Raw genomic sequence first — 17,325 nt, 5'->3', positions numbered from 1 at the left:
TACATACTTATATATACAGCTTGATGCATACTTACATACATACATTCATACATACATATAAATATACAGCTTGATGCATACATACATACATACATTCATACATACATATAAATATACAGCTTGATGCATACATACATACATACATTCATACATACTTATAAATATACAGCTTGATGCATACATAACATACATTCATACATACTTATAAATATACAGCTTGATGCATACATAACATACATTCATACATACTTATAAATATACAGCTTGATGCATACATACATACATTCATCCATACTTATAAATATACAGCTTGATGCATACATACATACATACATTCATACATACATATAAATATACAGCTTGATGCATACATACATACATACATTCATACATACTTATAAATATACAGCTTAATGCATACATACATACATTCATACACTTATAAATATACAGCTTGATGCATACATACATACATTCATCCATACTTATAAATGTACAGATTGATGCATACATACATACATTCAGACATACTGTACTTATAAATATACAGCTTGATGCATACATACATACATTCAGACATACTTATAAATATACAGCGTGATGCATACATACATACATTCAGACATACTTATAAATGTACAGATTGATGCATACAAAATACATTCATCCATACTTATAAATATACAGATTGATGTACTGTATACCTACATGTATACACATACGTGTATATACAGAGAGAGAGAGAGAGAGAGAGAGAGAATAGCTCCTATAAAAAATACAGAACACCAAACAATGCAACTCAGATTTGGAAATGCTGTGTGTGTGTGTGTGTGTGTGTGTGTGTGTGTGTGTGTGTGTGTGTGATCGAATGACTGCTTTCTTTCCATCACCATTATTCTTTTGTACGTTGTGTGTTTATGTAGTCGTATAGCTTGTGTTTTTTTCCATCACCATTATTCCTTTGTGTACTTTATGGCAATATATGTACATACTCTATGACTCTCTACGTGGCATAGAAGGATACGCAGCATCTCCTCTTTGGCGATTTAGTTTGCATGTTACTCTAACATTCACCGTAACAATGAAATGCTGTAGGGTGAATCAATGTTATATATTAGTCTATCTATGGCCAATGTATGTCAATCTGTTTATCGTCAAACGCCTTAATTTTGGAAGGGGTGGCCACAAACAAATCACCTCCATGTCACCCTGTCCTTCGCCATCAAGTTGCCCTGACTCTATCCCCCCACCTTCAAATAACCCCATCCGATCTCATCCTCTGTCTCCTCCACACTCTTCCTCAGTCCAGTTCACACAGATACACTCTCCTAGTCAGTCTCTACTTCCTCAGTCTCTCCACAACGCTAAATAAAGAAAAAAAATGGTTATCGAGGGTAATGTATAATCACGGAAAATAATATCGCTCAGTCTTTTAGTCGAGTAAATATGAAACGCGGACATAATACTTTGAAAATATTGACCGGTTCCTAAGGCTGCCTCGGTCAATTTCAAAACTTAATGTTCACCGTTTTGTTACTTTTCACGTTATTATTATTATTATTATTATTATTATTATTATTATTATTATTATTCACTCATCTTAAATGTCAGGACCAACTTGCCTAGCCCAGGGCTCCTATGCTCCTCATGGGGCAACGTAGGATTTGATGATGGATGGATGGATGGACTATTATTATTATTATTATTATTATTGTTGTTGTTGTTGTTGTTGTTATTACTACTACTACTGCTAATATTATCATTAGAAGTAGTAGTAGTAGTTGTTGTGGTAGTAGTAGTAGTAATGTTGTAGTTACTGTTGCTGCTGTTGCTGTTGTGGCCCCAGGTTCGTCCGAAACGTGAACCCAGTTGACTGCAGGCTAAAATGAAGGTCTACAGAAACCTTTAGCAATAACTCTTCTCTACAAGCCTGTCTATCTATCTATCTTTCTGTTTATCCATCTTTCCTTGCATCTATCTAATAAATACTGACTTTATATTGCATGAGGCTCGAAGGAATCTCTCTCTCTCTCTCTCTCTCTCTCTCTCTCTCTCTCTCTCTCTCTTATACAATGACATGTATATAATGTTATGTGGATATACTGTATAAAAAATCTTATATACAAAAGGGGCTAATAAAGATTCCCTACACAATTTTTGCAATCACTATTCTATACAAGTCTTTCTGTCTGTCTATCTAATACATACTGATTTTATATTGTGTATAAATAATGAGAGAGAGAGAGAGAGAGAGAGAGAGAGTAGGCGTAGATTTATGGGAGTGTCAAAAGGGACACCTCTCTCTTTATTTCTCTCTCTCTCTCTCTCTCTCTCTCTCTCTCTCTCTCTCTCTCTCTCTCTCTCTCTCTCATTATATACTGACAAGTATATAATGCTATGTAGATTATATATATATATGGATATACAATATAAAGAAATCGTATTTATAAAGGGGGCTAGTAAATATTCACTACATTTTTCTTGCAATAACTATTCTATAAAAGCCTTTCTCTCTATCTATTTATCTATCTAATATACTGTATATTGATTTTATATTGTATATAAATAATGAGAGAGAGAGAGAGAGAGAGAGAGAGAGAGAGAGAGAGAGAGAGAGAGAGAGAGAGAGAGAGAGAGAGAGAGAGAGAGAGAGAGAGAACCAGTCAAAGCCAGGAAAGGGAGCCTTGAAAGTTCTAACAAAATATATTGGGAAATTTGTTGCTTTACCTTCAGATACTCTTCAGTACTTTGTTCGTTGCCTTTTTTTTTTTTTTTTTTTTTAAGCGCATTCTAAACAATTGCAAAAACTTAGGGCAATATAACAAAAAGGTGAAGAAGTTAGTGAAGAAGAGGGCAATAGTATGCATTTTTAAAACATATATAACATTAAGAAAACAGAGCTATCAGTGAAGGCTTGGGAGTGTGTACACCACAGAAAATGGAGCAGACAGGAGAGGTCAGAGGAGAGAGGTGGTTGGAGAGGGACAGGTAGGCCACCTGCTCGCAGTTTCACCTGATTCTTTAGATTCTTTAGACCCTGCTAAAATTGCCTTTCGCCTGCAGTCCACCATCCTTCTTTCCGGGATATATGGAAGCTGAGGGATGTTTGTATCGAGGTCTAAAACTCGCACCTGGTCGCCGTTGCTTCGTTTGGGGCGTTTCAGCCACTACACTGCCGCACCAACAGCATCAAACAAGCCGCACCAAGATAAATCATTCGCCTCGATCGTAAAAAAATGTATCTGCACCTTTTCCGTCGTTATATTTTGAACTACCGGAAGAAGAGTTTGAAAAAAAAATCACTATTCTCCATTTCTGTTTACGTTTTCTGTTTTTACCAATCTAGCATAAAATAAAAAAAATAAAAGTAAAAAAATCCTTCACCTCTATCGAAAAAAATATCTACACTCTCCGTCGTTACATTTTGAATCAGCTGACGAAGTGTTTGAAAATAACCAGTTATTTTTCCATGGCTGTACGCTTCCTGTTTTTATTAATGCACCATGAATAAACTAATAAATAAAAATAAAAATAAAAAACTTATCATTATAAAATTCACTATTCATTCAGAAATATTTGTCAATTATTCAGGCCAGGGATTATTATTTTTTTTTTCCCCTTGTGATTTAATTCAGCATAGAACAGACTTCTTTTTTAAAATTCGAGAAGTTAGATATACCCTTCATAGATTTAATAACGAGTTTCCTAATTTAAATAAAATTGTGTACCTAGTATCAGAATAAATAATCTAAAAACGACGTCACTCGATTACAGGTGATCAAGGAGAAAAGTTTCTGGGGCGCCCACCATCCACTCATTCGATTAGTGCCGTCTTCAGCTGACTCAACACTGAATGAGGGCCAAATTTTACTCTACCCCAGGAAACTATGCGCCACGCTTTCTGGTGACCATATAACCTATTGGCGCCTGGTGGTTTAGTGGGCTTAGACGTCCCAACCAGAGGAGGCCCACATGGGTTTACATTTTTGGGAAGGTGGTGACTTACTGCTCACGGAATGCTACTCAGGGACGGGTGAGGCTGGTCCCCCACGTCTTCAATTTTCGGACTCAGTAGCCTAGCCCCAGACCTCTACGCTCCTGATGGTGCAGAAAAGGATAGGGTGATGGATGGATGAATAGCATGATGGATAGATAGCATGACAGAAGGACAGCATGATGGATGGGTAGCATGATGGATGGGTAGCATGATGGATGGGTAGCATGATGGATGGGTAGCATGATGGATGGAGAGCATGGTGGATGGAGAGCATGGTGGATGAAGAGCATGATGGATAGATAGCATGATGGATAGATAGCATGATGGATAGATGGCAAGATGGATAGATAGCATGATGGATAGATAGCATGATTAGATGCATAGCATGACAGATGGATAGCATGATGGATGGATAGCATGATGGATGAATAGCATGATGGACAGACAGCATGATAGATGGATAGCATGAGGGATGGAAAGCATGATGGATGGATAGCTTGATGGATGGATAGCTTGATGGATAGACAGCATGATGGATAGATAGCATGATAGATGGATAGCATGATGGATAGATAGGAGTAAAAGTAAACAGCTCATTCTGAAGGGGGGGGGAAGGTGGTGCTGAAAAGTGGGGCCTTCACGTGGTGGCATCGATACATCCGGGCGGTGGAGCTGCTCGGTTATACACGCGCCCCTGCACCCCCCCCCCCGTCCCCTGAAAGAATGATGGTGGACTGCAGGGGAAGGGCAACCTCAGCCTGAAATCCACCGGGTTCACGTTCAGAAGAGCCTGGCACATCAACAACAACCGAAAACAACAATTAAAAAAAACAAAAACAGTAACAACCAACCAACCAATATCAGTAACAAACCAGCAACAAAAAAACAACAACAATAACAAACCAACAATAATAAACAATAACAATCAATGAAAATCAATAACAAACAATAACAACAACCAACATGAACCAACAACAACAACAACAGCAACAACAAGGTACATAGTCTTTTAAACAAATCCTGTGATAAGATGCATCAATGTTAACGATGACAGGACATTTAGAGAGAGAGAGAGAGAGAGAGAGAGACCAAGGATTCCCCAGCATCACACACACCATGTTATAGTTTTGTGGTCTACGTAGCCTGTGTGTGTGTGTGTGTGTGTGTGTGTGTGTGTGTGTGTGTGTGTGTGTGTGTGTGTGTGTGTGTGTGTGTAATTTATCCATGCGAACTGCTATAGCGAGAACATTATGATAGTCCCCCCCTCCCTCCATCTCTCTCTCTCTCTCTCTCTCTCTCTCTCTCTCTAGCTGGTACAGATCCTCGCGGCTACGGAATATAATAAAGTATTCTCTTGGGCTAAGGAGGCTCCCTTCCACTTCTTCCTTGCTAGTTGAGTTTTACAGATAGTCCGTTAATAGTCGTTTTGGTATTTAATTCTAGCTATTTTTATTTTATTCCTCTGATGGCCACCCCTACCCAGTAAAGACACAATATATTTTACCACTGTACTTACCAAATCCTTCCCTGATCACCAGAACGAGTCTCCCTCCGCCCCTGCATGCCGCCCACTGCCTGTCGGGGAGGAGAGAGGGCGGGGTCACTTAAACGTAAATATATCCAAGTTCTTTCACCTTAACTTGGCCCAGATATTTGCACTTCTGTAGCTTATTTCCCATTGCTCAGAGGCAGAAAAAGTGCAATGGCTCTACATCCGAGGCACTTGCTTGTGACTAGCATTACATTTTTCCATAGCACTTCCTTGTGACTAGCATTATATTAACATTCTTTCCATAGCACTTCCTTGTGACTAGCATTACATTTTTCCATAGCACTTCCTTGTGACTAGCATTATATTAACATTCTTTCCATAGCACTTCCTTGTGACTAGCATTATATCACCATTTTTCCATAGCACTTCCTTGTGACACGCATTAACATTTTTCCATAGCACTTCCTTGTGACTAGCATTATATTACCATTTTTCCATAGCATTTCCTTGTGACTAGCATTATATTACCATTTTTCCATAGCACTTCCTTGTGACTAGCATTTTTAAATATTTTTCCATAGCACTTCCTTGTGACTAGCATTTTTTAACATTTTTCCATAGCACTTCCTTGTGACTAGCATTATATTACCATTTTTCCATAGCACTTCCTTGTGACTAGCATTATATTACCATTTTTCCATAGCACTTCCTTGTGACTTGAATTATAAAAACATTTTTCAATAGCACTTCCTTGTGACTAGCATTATATTAACATTTTTCATAGTACTTCCTTGTGACCAGGCCAAGTTAGAGTAAAAGGGGTTTAGAAGTACAAACGTTGCAATCTCAGACGTTGTAAGCACATCATTAAATTCTTGCTGCATTGCGAACAAAACTCGGACTTTATATGCTGGAGAAAAAATATTAAAAGGAAAAAGAAACTATAACATCATTGTATATCACTTTATCACTCGTCTTTTACTCGTCTGACTCAGTTCACGCATGATCTACTTTCCCGCCAAAATGGTACGCAACACTTGCTGGTCTGTTCGGCGCATCTCAACACTCGACACCAAATTATCATCACCATTATTATTATTATTATTATTATTATTATTATTATTATTATTAACCAGACGAGTATATTACATCGAGGATGATCCCTGCTTGAAAACTCATACTGTATATTATCATTAATAGTATCTTTATCATCAACATTATTGTTAGTCATCATATCACCACACGAAAATACAATATTAACGCGAGTCACAAATCTATTATTATTATTAACACCACAATTATCATTAACACCATCAATATCAACACTATACCACCATACGAAAATTACCACATTGCTTTCACAGACTTACACACACAAACGCATGTTAGAAATAATAATAATAATAATAATAACGTCGGTCGAGAATGTTTCAGTGGAGATTCGTGACTGACAAGGGTTAATATATCAAACATTATATAATTCACGTATTATTATCACATCATTTGGAATACAGTAATTATCTTTGCTACTGCCATTATTTATTATTGTAACATCATTATATTTTATCATCACTTATTATATACTGTACCATATCATGAAAGTATGTTATTACAGAATGTCACTTACAGATCCATTATTATTATTATTATTATTATTATTAGTAGTAGTAGTAGTAGTAATAATAGCATAACCACCATTACACGAAAATTACATTACTATCACAGAATGGCACTCACAAACCCATTAACATTACTACTACTCCTACTACACTACTACTACTACTACTACTGCTACTACTACTACTACTATTATCATTATTATTATTATTGTTATTAACACAGCAATTATACCATCACACGAAAATGACATAAGTATCAGAGAATGGCACTCACAGATACATCAGTCAACAAGCAGACTTCAGCCCAAGCAAGGTATTATTCAGACACGTGTCAAGGATGGAGGAAAGTGTATAACTGAGAGGGCAGGAGTGAGACAGACAGAGGGAGTGTGAGGGAGGGGCGGAGGGGGAGTGAGGGAGCGGGATTTGGAGCACTCCAGTCAGATCCAGCTGAAATTGGAGCGAGGGGCTGGGCGAGGAGAGCATAAGACTGGGGCGTGTTTGGTTTAACCTGACGCTGCTGAAGAGGATTGCCTTCATGTGGTGGCACCGATATGACTGGGTGGTGGAGCGACCTGGTTAAACATCCCTCAGCAATAGCCCTATCCCCCGAAAGGAGGGTGGTGGACTGGGGCTTGCGTGAAAAATGAGTATGACTGGAGTGTTTCTTTTAACCTGACGCTGCTGAAGAGGGATGCCTTTCAGTGGTGGCACTGATATGACTAGGCGATGGAGTGACCCGGTAAAACATCCCTCAGCTCCCTCCCTATACCACGCAAGGAGAATGGTAGTACAGTACAAAGGAAAGTAAACAGTAACAGATCTGCTGGTCTTTTCGTGGCTGTTTATTATAGGGAAGGTTATAATAACGAACACTATTCACTAACTTAAAGACACGGATAGAAAGGCAGGAACCCCCTCCCCCCAGACCCACCACACCCTCAAGTCGAAGCTGGCAGGAAATAGTGAGGACCAACATGCAGTATAGCAGAGCTGTCACGGAAATTTCATAGGAATGGGGGAAAAGAAATTATATTTTACACTATTTACCTTCAAAGGAGAGAAACATTAAGTCAACAATACCTCGATGGCCTAGAGTAGTCAGACTGGAGGGTGGATGTGACAATAGTTCATTTTTGTTTTGTTTTTTTTCTTAACTCTAATTTGGCCGAAAATATCCACCTCTCTATTTTAAATGCTGAGTTGTAGGAATAGACCGGCAGTAGATTACGATGCTAGTCACAAAGAAGTGCTATGGAAAGTATATAGAGCCGTAGGATTGTCTCCTGCCATAGAGCTACGCAAAATAAGCTGCAAAAGGACGAAAATGTGGGCCAAGTTAATTTGTAAAAAGTATAGGCGAAGATGGTCCTTTTGCAGCTTCAACTAAACGGTGGAATATGTGTTTCTATATCCTTTTCACAGCACTTCTTCGTGACTGGTATCATGGTCTACTGTTAATATCTTGCTATAGGTCAGCATTTAAGGTTGAGAGATGGCAATTCTATGGCTAGTTACCGAGAACAGAGTCTAGTAACCAAGGAGACTCACTGCTACCTCATAACTACGGATTTCATGTAGCTAACCACATTTAATTTGTGGGAGTGGTCCAGTGTTGTCAGATGAAAACAGTATCTATCTATCTGTCTATCTATTTATCCACCTATCTATCTATCCATCAATCTATTTTTTCTTAGCTCCGAGTCTTTTTTTTTTTGTTCAATTTACAACTTGTTTGTTGTCCAAAATGCTGCTACGGCTCTCCATCCTTTCCGCAGCACTTCTTCGTGACCAGCATCATATTCTACAGTTCTTTCACCCTAGTCCATATTCTCACCCACCTGGGACTTCAGTCACATAGCTTATTTAGAGAGAGAGAGAGAGAGAGAGAGAGAGAGAGCGGTGCTAAGGCCGTAATCCCTTCAAAAACACTTCTTCGTGACTAGCATCCTATTGTAGTGTTGCAGTTCAGGATTTAACATAAAGACGGTAATTTTAGGCTAAGGTAGAATAAACAGGGCACAGGTAAAGTATATTTTGTCCTATTTTATTGACTCACTGATCTATCAATCCCGCGAAACACGGTGTGGTACCATTTTCGACACCCTGCCCTACACCGTTTTCTGTGTGTGTGTGTGTGTGTGTGTGTGTGTGTGTGTGTGTGTGTGTGTGTGTGTGTGTATGTTTCTCTCCGATTGCACAGGAAGAAACTGCATATTAACTTTTCTTAGGTTTGTTTATTTTGTGTTATGCCTTTTAGCAGCGTGACCCCTTATTAAGACAGCCTTGCTGGAGAGAGGAAAAGAAAAGAGTGAGTGAGTGAATGTAAAGTGAGTGAGCGAGTGAATGAATGCAAAGTGAGTGAGTGAATGAATGCAAAGTGAATGAGCGAGTGAATGCAAGGTGAATGAATGAGTTAGTGAATGCAAAGTGAGTGAGTGAGTGAATGCAAAGTGAGTGAGTGAATGCAAAGTGAGTAAATGAGTGAATGCAAAGTAAGTGAGTGAGTGAATGCAAAGTAAGTGAGTGAGTGAGTGAGTGAGTGAGTGAGTGAGTGAATGCAAAGTGAGTGTGTGAAAGCAAAGTGAGTGAGTGAGTGAGTGAATGCAAAGTGAGTGAGTTAGTGAATGCAAAGTGAGTGTGTGAATGCACAGTGAGTGAGTGAGCGAGTGAATGCAAGGTGAATGAGTGAGTTAGTGAATGCAAAGTGAGTGAGTGAATGCAAGGTGAGTGAGTGAATGAATGCAAAGTGAATGAGTGAGTGAGTGAATGCACAGTGAGTGAGTGAGTGTGTGAGTGAATGCAAAGTAAGTGAGTGAGTGAAGAAAGGCAAATTGAGTGAGTGAGCCAGGGGAAGGCCACCTAGATAGCGTGTATTACGTGCAGGTGGCCTTGAGCAGGGGGTGACGAGTGGTGCATGCCAGTACAATCCAGACAAAGAGGCACTGATGTGAGCCGGAAGGGAATTTCATATATAATTACCTACGATCGGTTCCGTGCGTGTGTGTGTGTGTGTGTGTGTGTGTGTGTGTGTGTGTGTGTGTGTGTGTGTGTGTGTGTGTGTGTGTGTGTGGAGACCATCTTGCACTCCCTTGGGAAAGTTTTACGAATATTTTTTATCTATTATTTTTTTAAGCACTGTGACGCTTTATTTTGGCTTAACAGTGGGAAGCGAAAAACTGAGGGAAGGAGGGAGGGAGGGAGGGTGAGTAAATGAATGAGACAGGGAGGAAGGGAGGGAGGGTGAGTGAGTAAATGAATGAGGGAGGGAGGTTGGATGGGTGAGTAAATGAATGAAACAGGGAGGAGGGAAGGCTAAAGAATAAATGAATGGGAGAGGGTGGGTTAGAGAATGAATGAATGAGGGGGGGGGAAGGGATAGTGAATGAGTTAGTAAATGAATGAGGGATGGATTGATGGATGGAGGGAGGGAGCGCTGGATGGATGGATGGATGGATGGGTGGATGGATGGACGGAGGGAGGGACTGAGGGAAGGAGGGAAAATGAGTGACTGAGTGACAAGTGGATCGTTCCAGCAACATCCAGAAGAAATGTGAGTAAGAGAAAGCCACGCAATGGTTAGCATATACAGGGTGTCTGAAATCACACACACACACACACACACACACACACACACACACACACACACACACACACACACACACACACACACTATTCTTGCCATGAAACAAATGTCTAACCTGATGGGAGGAGAGGGAAATTAAGGACGTAATAAATTCAGAAATATCAAGACAGGTGGGACACAAGAGGAGGACAATAAGGGGAGAAAGACTGGAGAAAAAGATGTCGCTGTTAATCGCCTCTTTCGACAAGCAGAGACACTGGGGAGGTATTCTTTTCCCCTCTCCCCAGGGGTTACCTATCAGGCATAATCATCCACACTTACCAACCAATCTATCAACCAACCAACCTACCTACCAGCCAACCAATCAATCGTCCTGCCAGCCAACCAATTAATCGTCCTGCCAGCCAACCAATCAACCTACCTACCAGCCAACCAATCAATCGTTTTACCAACCAACCAAACGACTTACCTACCTACCTACATACCGTCTGTAAATAACAAACTCTAAAATGACATCGTAGTGAAAGGGATATTTTTATTCGTGTTTATATATCGTACTCCTTTCACGGTTTAAAACTGTCATCTATGTTTTCAATGCCGGGTTGTAATTACTGATAAACACATGTTGAAAATGAAATTAGTCACGAAGAAGTGCTATGAAAAGGATGCCGAACCGCAGACAATTATCTTTTTCCGACACTGAGCTACGTGATCTAAGCTGTAAATGGACGAAAATTTGGGTCATGTTAAAGGGAACAAACTACGGACAATGTGATGCTAAAACACACACACACACACACACACACACACCTGACAACGAAAGGTTGTCAGGTGTGTGTGTGTGTGTGTGTGTGTGTGTGTGTGTGTGTGTGTGTGTGTGTGTGTGTACTTTTTCCTGTACTAAGCCTCTGGATGTCTGTAATAACAGAAATGCAAGCCTTCAAAAATATAAACGAAATCTATACAAGGGCGCCATGAGGGACCGATGTTAACTCCTCGCTTGCACGACGAACCCCAACACGCAACCTCTCACTAAGGTATGTCCCCTCCAGTTAGGATCCCAGGGCTTCTCTCTTCTCTCTCTCTCTTTCCACTGATTTTAGAAACGAGAAATTTTCACAAGAAATGAGTCAAAATCAAATTAATTATACAAAAAAGTCATAAAAATACCCTGATTTACCGGGAAAACTCGTGTTTGCCTTAAAGCACAAGTTTACCCCTACCAAGCAGTGATATCTAAAAATAATTCTGCAAACTGTGAGGGTGTGGAATTGTGACAAAACGTTTGTAGCTGTGACCAACGGGGCTGTGTAGCTGTGACCAGTGGGTCTGTACAGCTGTAAGCAGCGAGTCTGTGTAGTTGTGATCAGCAAGTCTGTGTAGCTAGCTGTGAGCTTCTGGTCTATATAGGACCAAATGGGACGTGTATCTGTGACCAGTGGGGCTGTGCAGCCAGCAGGATGTGCAGTTGTAACCTGGAGAGGTGGACAGCTGTAATTTGTGTAAGTGCCAGCTGCAACCTGTGGAGGTACACATTCGTAACGTGGTGTTCTGAGAACAGCAACAATGTAGTGATGAACTGTATTGCCTACGGTACGTGAATAGCGGGTGTTATGCTCCGTGGTTGGCCACAAGATTCATGTACTGACCCTTGATGTGGTCTGTGGAGTGTAATAAGGCGAGTGACTATTCCAAATGGAGCACAGAACTGTAACTCATGATTTTGAGGGGTACCTTCTGCGACCTTTACTATTTATATGAACGTGTGTCTGTATATATATATTTACCAGAATTAAGACGTCTTAATTGCGTTTATTTTATATTCTTATGGTGTGTATATGTTTACTGTCTTCAACTTTATCTGCCACACCGATTTCCTGTACACGTCAGTAGATGCGAATCACTCGTCATATAAATCTGCTGAACACGGCATCAGTGTGACATATCAATGGATTCAGATATACCGTTTAAGGGAGAAGCTGGAGGCAACGTAATGCCATGATGATGATGATGATGATGATGATGATGATGATGATAGTGACCATGATGATGGTGAGCGTAGTGACAATGATGATGATGATGATCCGGGTAGTGATGATAATAATAATGATGATGATGATGATGATGATGATAATGGTGATGATGATGGTGAAGGTACTGACGATGATCATAATAATAATGATAATGGTTGAGGTAGCAATGATGATGCTGATGGTGAAAGTAGTGATGATGATGATGATGATATTTAAGCTACGTATCGTATCCATCCAAATATAGATACATCATCCACCTGTTGATTGCCTCAGACCATGACAGTTGCAAAATACTCTATCTTACACCTCTCTCTCTCTCTCTCTCTCTCTCTCTCTCTCTGTTGGGGGGGGGGGACAGTGTGAGATATGCGGAGTAAGTGTGAAAGAGGGAGCTAAGGAAATGGGGGGTGAGGGAAATAGGGAGAGTGAGAGTGAAATTGGGAGAGTGCGTGAGTGTGAGGAGAGAAGGAGAGTAAGTGAGTGTGTGAGTGTGGGTGAGAGCACTTGAATGACTGCGTGTGTAAGTTTGTTCTCACACACACACACACACACACACACACACAGGTGTTCTCGAGGTGTTGTTCTCACTGGTTAAATCTGCCGCCTGCTTGAGTTCACCAGCCTCCCTACTTGGTCCATTATTCAACTTTCTGTTCATCTGTTCACCTCTGTTCATGTGTTCAATTTAGTTCTTCTCTTCACTCATTTGCTCATCTGTTCGCCCATTTGTTCATCTTTTCTCGCTATTGATAATACGGTACATATAGGAAAAACTTGTATAAGCTGCTGGTAACAGACTTACAATATTCATCTGCATCTATAATTTGTCACCACAGTTTATTATTTAGTACTCGCAGCTGCACATGTTGGCTTTCATGGATGTATGCAGTACTGGGATGACAGTGCCATAATTTATCAGCTTCGCTGCCCTCATTACGTATGCTAGGATGGCTACTTTCCGTTCATGAGACTGAAATAATGCAGGGCCGCCTAGCCAAACAAAACTATGGTACAAAGCCTATGGTACAAATCATATACTGTACCTTAACTTAGCCTAGGTTTTTATAATACACATATGTATATTTTTTCGTCCTTTTGCAGGTTATTTCACGAAGCTCATTTGCAGACTAAAACTATACTGTGGCTCTACATCCTTGCCATACGGTCATGTATGCCTTCTCTTTCTGGCACTATGTTATTTTCTCCCATTTAATCTATTCTTCTCCCACTGGCTCCATTCAAGCTTATTCTTTCTCCTATTAGCTCCATTTACGCCTTCTCTTTCTCTCATTAACCCTAATTAATCATTCTCGTTCTCCCATTAACTCCTATAAGCCTTATTTCCTCCATTATCTCCATTTAATCCTTCTCTTTCTCCCATTAGCTCCATTAAAACCTTCTCTTTCTCCTATTAACCCCATATGATCCTTTTCTTTCACCCATTAGCCCTATATAACCCTTCTCTTTCTCCCATTAGCTCCATTTAAGCCTTCTCTTTCTCCCATTAGCTCCATTTAAGCCTTCTCTTTCTCCTTTTCTATCAACCTCATACGATCCTTTTCTTTCACCCATTAGCCTCATACAACCGTTCTCTTTCTCATATTAGCTCCATTTACGCCTTATTCCCCTCCCCCCCCCGTGCTAGGGCTACGAATACAAGCATCTGGTGGTCAGGGGTTGAATACATAAAGCACACGCACGCCATCTTTCTCGCGTCTCCCGTGATAAATTATATGTCGCGGGCAAAACAGAGGGCGTCGGTTACATCTACGGACGAGGATGACGGTCTGTTGGCGCATGAATTCGGATACTGGTGCGGGCAGCTGGACGCACTCGATTTGGTTATACGTCCCCCCCCCTCCCCCCCCCTTTTTTTTTGGCTGGTATTTTTTTTTTATGCAAGGAAGAAGGAACCAAAAGCCAGAAGCTCGCAATATTGTTCCCTCCAAGAAAACAAAAATAATAACAGACAAATTCAAGTTCCTTTCATGATTAGGCTCACCTGTTACGAGCTCAAAGGCTTGCATTGTTGATAAGCGCGTTGTGTCTATGCATCCGTATTTTCGCCTGTTAAGGAAGCTCCCTAACATCTTTTCCTAGGCAACTTATTGTGCTTATTACACGTTACTGTCCATCTACGTGTTACAAAAGTTATTCTAACATCACCCTACTTTGTGTAAATAACGTGCAAAGGGATATTACCTGCCCGTATGCATAAAATAAATCGCTACGGAAGATGAGTTGGGGAGCTTCCTTACCCAACGAGAATAGGGACTTAGGAGTTTCATGGCTTCTGATTCCTTATTAACCTTTCCTTAGTGCATACTTTACTGATTTAATTATATTCTGTTGTACGTTTCCGATATTACATTTTTTATTTCCCGTGTTACTTCAACAATCGCTAATATTTTTATTATTGTTTTTATTATTTATCACTATGGAAATCACTAGTTGTACCAGATGTCTCGCAACGATTTCACGCCACTGCATTTTATATATATACTATATATATATATATATAGATAGATAGATAGATAGATAGATAGATAGATAGATATATACTATATATATATAGATAGATAGATAGATAGATAGATATATGTATATCTATCTATATATATATACACAGTACGTATAAATTACCCAAGATACATTGTGTGCTTGCTTGTTTGTCAATATCATAATCTTTCACGTCACCCCGATCAAAAAAAAAAAAGGCAGGCTTCTTGCATTTTTTTTTTTTTTTCAGATATTACCATAACTTTTTATGTAACCCAATCAATCTTCAAAAGCCGCCTGTAATATAACGAATGACCTCCAAGATTTTTTCCTTTTTTTCATAATTCTTCCACGTCCTCCATAATCTTTCAGATACTGCCTATGATGTGTCGGATCTCCTCTCTCTCTCTCTCTCTCTCTATGTATGTATATAGGCTATACATATGAATCAAAGGCTGGCGGTAATAAACTATTAAAAAAAAAAATGATAATAGGCTATAGAAGAGAAGGCAACAAGAAAAAGTGGCAGCAATGAAAATTATATTTGATAAAAACGCGTTAACAAAAATGATCTACAGAAAAAAGTCATGGTTAAATGGCTCAGACTAATACTGTCATCTACATAACTACCCACGGCAAGTGTCGGTCATATTGAATTACACCTGTGCTCAAGGCAAAATGAGATGGTAATGAACCACATGTCGTCCTAATAAATATAGCACGTGTTTCGTCTTAACACCCCTCCTCTTAATGACTCCATTTACAACCTCTTCTCTCCCTCAAAGCTCTCTTTAACTGTCTACATACATGTCAACTATTGCCGTGAAGATGCAGTACCTGTCTTGCAACACATTTTCTGCCAAACTCTCAAACGTAACAGTTAACCTCACACACACCACAAAGCCCGCCAGGAGACAGGACGTGTGTGCTAGGCAATCCCTAGGTCCTGTTCTCCCCACTTACTGTTTTTTAACCAGCCCATACCCCACCGACCGGGCTAATGTATGGCCCGGCCTGCAATAAAGTTGCAGGAAATCTTTGAACGAAAAAATGCCCACTTCCATCTTTCTGCTACTGCTCCGGGCATGCAGCACCCGCCTTACAACATTTATTTTCTGTCAAACTCTTAAATGTAACAATTAACCTTTACTCTTCGGTCCTGGAACTCTGTCTTCCTCAGTCTAATTTCTCGCTGCCTACGGCCTCCAGACTTCACGCTGTGTCGAGAGACGTCGAAATGAACGGACCTTGATTTCTGACTTTAATTTTCCCCTGAAAGGATTTTATCAGACATCCAACCTTTTGGTCCGGCGGGGGTAATGATGGTGATAAAGGGTGGCTTGGAATAGCATGGGGGAGTAAAGAAGAGCAGTGATAAAGGAGCCAATTTGGATTAATTCTGGTAGTGCTTATAGATATTTATTTGGATTATTTATTACCATTCAGTACAACACCAACACTTGTGGGAAAGATGTCGCTGAAGGCTAAGCAGGAATGAGCACAAAGGTGGATGAAAAAAACAACAAACACGGGATGAAACAAGTGGTGTTGACAGCACAGGAATGATATAAGGAAATGCAATGGATCCAAACGATGGTAAACAGGAAAGAGGAAGAGGGAACGATGATTAAAGCACAACGTTCGATATGGAGTCAAGGTGGGAGGAAACTGAGACCAAGGGCGAAAACGTCTCCATCAGGATTAGCAGTACTGACATAAATTATACCCTGTTCACTTCAAATAAGCGTTAAACTGCCACCTCTCTATCTTGAATGGTGGGCTATACCACAAGAGCAACGCTTAGAATACGGAGCTAGTCACAAAGAAGTGCTGTGGAAATGATGCAGAGCCGTAGTAGTAGTCCGACACCGAGTTCCGAGAAAACAGGCTGGAAGTCGAAAATCTCCGCCTGGATAAAGTGAATAAACATAAAAAAAAAGGGGGGGGGGTGTACGTGGATACAATATAACAGTGTACCCTAATAAAAACAAACGTACGCTACAGAAATACACGTGTTTTCTCCATTTCACAGTGACATTTATAAAGAGCTAGATACAAGTGATTCGGGCTCCTGTGGCCTTTGGTTCCTTCTTCCTTGC

Source organism: Coenobita brevimanus, chromosome 72, assembly GCF_032717465.1.
Source record: "Coenobita brevimanus isolate Jiangsu-jjx chromosome 72, ASM3271746v2, whole genome shotgun sequence".
Taxonomy (NCBI): Eukaryota; Metazoa; Arthropoda; class Malacostraca; order Decapoda; family Coenobitidae; genus Coenobita; species Coenobita brevimanus.
The sequence above is the reverse complement of the archived record's forward strand: the minus strand, read 5'-3'. Positions refer to the sequence as shown.